Raw genomic sequence first — 3,793 nt, forward strand, 5'->3', positions numbered from 1 at the left:
CACAAGCCCCAATAGACGATCCTCTCACTTTGTTACTTCAAGGACAAGAAGCCATGAAGCGGGATACACTTGAGTTTGTGACCAATTTGACCAAGGTGGTGCATACTCTAGCCCACCAATGTTTGAAGACTCAAGGTAATTCCGTAACCACATGTGAAAGGTCAAAAGAAGAGCAAAGTATGAAGGAGAAATTGGAAAATTCGGTGGAAAAGGAAGAATCAAATTTTGTGTTGGAACAAGTGGAGGAGCCTATGATCATTGAAGAAAAGGAAGAAGTGGTTGAAGAATTAGGAGATGTTGAAAGTCCATGGGAATGTAGCATCATGGAGCACTCTTCCAAAAAGCTTGATATTGATGTTGAGGAGGGTGTGCGACCTCCGAGGCATATCATCGTTGGAGACTTGGAAGAGGCTTATCAAGAGATGGATTCAATCATGGATGAATTTCTCTCTACAATGGAATCCTCTCCCATTGGACATGAAGTTAAAATTATAAAAGAATGTGCACAACCATCCATACTCTCGGTGAGCATCAAGAAAGAGAGCTACCAAGAGGAAAAAGTTGGCATGGTGTATATTGAAATTGAAGAATATGAAGAGGTTGATCAAGAGATGGACTTACTCATCAATGAATTCCTATCAAAAATTGAATCACCTCCCATTGGGCAAGATGAAGTTCTTGAAGACAACACCAGGCCAAGTAAAAGGAAAGAGGTTGAAATTGAAGAGCACAAGGAAGTGGACCTTGCATTGTCTAAGTGTGGGGAAACCTCCCTACCCAAGTTACCATCGAATACAACATTTAAGTGGGTAAAATCTCTATCTCTAAGCTTTAACTTCTCGCTTGAATATGGTTTAATTGAAAATGATGGTCAACTTCGAGCTCTTTGTGGAGTTAGGAATAGGAGAGAGTTGTGTAGTGGTTGAAAATTCGGTATAAAAATTATAAAGGCCAAGACTCTAAGGTATAGGAATGAGGATGGAACGGAAATCACCGTATATGGGTCTAGAAGGAAGCATTGGTGGAATAAAGAGAATTCTATGTGTCAATCACATGCATATTCCACTTGATTCGAGGGATATAACTCAGTTAATAGAGCTCCACTTTTACAATTGGGTCATTACAATTACAGATTAATTTAATTGTCCAAGCAGTAATGATAGTTTCTTGTGTCCAAACCGGTAGCATATTTTTTCTAGCATACTTTTTCTAAGTAATGAAAAAGATGACTGAAACATGCCACTAAAAGATTCTACCGAAACAACGATGGATGTCAAGAATATAGATGAGGTATGATGAATAGTTGGTCAGATCTAGTAGGGATCGTACATGGACGATAGTTGAAGTTGGCGGCTCTCCTAGGATTTTCTCATCTGTTATCCTGGGGAAGAGGATCAAATTGGCCCTTTGATGAGCGGATAATTTATACGCTTTTTGGCATTATTTTTAGGTAGTTTTTAGTAAGTTCAAGCTACTTTTAGGGATGTTTTCATTAGTTTTTATGTTAAATTCACATTTCTGGACTTTACTATGAGTTTTGTGTTTTTCTATGATTTCAGGTAATTTCTGGCTGAAATTGAGGGACTTGAGCAAAACTCTGAAAGAAGGCTGACAAAAGGACTGCTGATGCTGTTGGATTCTGACCTCCCTTCACTCGAAATAGATTTTCTGGAGCTACAGAACTCCAAATGGCACGCTCTCAACGGCGTTGGAAAGTAGACATCCAGAGCTTTCCAAAAATATATAATAGTCCATACTTTATTTGGGAATTGACGACGTAAATTGGCGTTGAACGCCAAGTACATGCTGCTGTCTAGAGTTAAACGCCAGAAACACGTCATGATCCGGAGTTGAACGCCCAAAACACGTTATAACTCGGCGTTCAACTCCAAGAAAAGCCTCAGCTCGTAGATAGATCAAGCTCAGCCCAAGCATACACCAAGTGGGCCCCAGAAGTGGATTTATGCATCAATTACTTACTCATGTAAACCCTAGTAGCTAGTCTAGTATAAATAGGATAAGTTACTATTGTATTAGACGTCTTATCTTTTGACAGTTTAATTTTTGACTGTTTTAGTCTTTGATCATTCGGTCTTTTGATCATTCAGGGGGCTGGCCATTCGGCCAGGCCTGAACCTTTCACTTATGTATTTTCAACGGTGGAGTTTCTGCACACCATAGATTAAGGGTGTGGAGCTCTGCTGTACCTCAAGTTTCAATACAATCACTATTATTTTCTATTCAATTCTCTTTTATTCTTATTCCAAGATATACGTTGCACAACACTTTGATGAATGTGATGATCCGTGACACTCATCATCATTCTCACCTATGAACGTGCGTGACTGACAACCACTTCCGTTCTACCTTAGGCCGGGCGCATATCTCTTAGATTCCCCAACAGAATCTTCGTGGTATAAGCTAGATAGATGGCGGCATTCATGGGGATCCGGAAAGTCTAACCTTGTCTGTGGTATTCCGAGTAGGATCCCGAGAATCCGGAAAGTCTAACCTTGTCTGTGGTATTCCGAGTAGGATTCCGGTATTGAATGACTATGACGAGCTTCAAACTCCTGAAGGCTGGGCGTGATGACAAACGCAAAAGAATCAAGGGATTCTATTCCAACCTGATTGAGAACCGACAGATGATTAGACGTGCTGTGACAGAGCATTTGGACCATTTTCACTGAGAGGATGGGATGTAGCTATCAACAAGGGTGATGCCTCCAGACGATTAGCCGTGCAGTGACAGCGCATAGGACCATTTTCCCGAGAGGATTAAAAGTAGCCATTGATGATGGTGATGCCCTACATACAGCTTGCCATGGAAGGGAGTAAGAAGGATTGGATGAAAGCAATAAGAAAGTAGAGATTCGAAAGGATTCTAGCATCTCCACACGCCTATCTGAAATTTCCACTATTGATTTACATAAGTATTTCTATCCCTTTTTATTTTCTATTTATTATTAATTTTCGAAACCCATAACCATTTAATTTGCCTAACTGAGATTTACAAGGTGACCATAGCTTGCTTCATACCAACAATCTCTGTGGGATCGACCTTTACTCACGTAAGGTATTACTTGGATGACCCAGTACACTTGCTGGTTAAGTTGAACGGAGTTGTGTCCACATATAGCCAAGAGCCATAATAATGATTCCATACAATAACAAAGAGTACTACATTGATGTGATCACAATTTCGTCCACCACCCTTGCAAACAGCTTGATGCACTATCTCACTTCAACCCTTTGAACGAAATGTGGCAAAAGGAAAGAAAATCCATGGACCCACCCCATCGCCTCCATCCCGTAGTAACTACGAGATCGGGCTTGAAGTGAGATAGTGCATCAAACTGTTTGCAAGGGCCAACTTGGTCCTCTTCTCTAGATCCAGATGAGGAAACTAAAGGAGAGCCGCTGACTCCAACTACCGTCCATATACGATCCCTACTAGATCTAACCAACTACCCATCCTACCTCCTACGTTCTTGACAGTCAGTGTCATGTTTCGATCATCTTTTCCATTACTTAAGAAAGTGGGCCACCGGTTCAAGCACAAAAACTTATCATTACTGCTTGGACAATTAGACATCCAACCATAATTGTAACAATCCAATTGCAAGAGTGGAGCTCTACCAACAGAGCTATATCCCCCTAGCCAAGTGGAGCATGCATGAAAGAGTCAGTCTTCTACTCTTTTTCTTGGGGGCAGCTGGGCTATCCTGGACTTGAACCAGAGACCTCGTCCATGAAGTAAATCATCGCACCTACGGTCCAATCCAACCAATTG

This window comes from Arachis stenosperma, chromosome 7 (assembly GCF_014773155.1).
Source record: "Arachis stenosperma cultivar V10309 chromosome 7, arast.V10309.gnm1.PFL2, whole genome shotgun sequence".
Taxonomy (NCBI): Eukaryota; Viridiplantae; Streptophyta; class Magnoliopsida; order Fabales; family Fabaceae; genus Arachis; species Arachis stenosperma.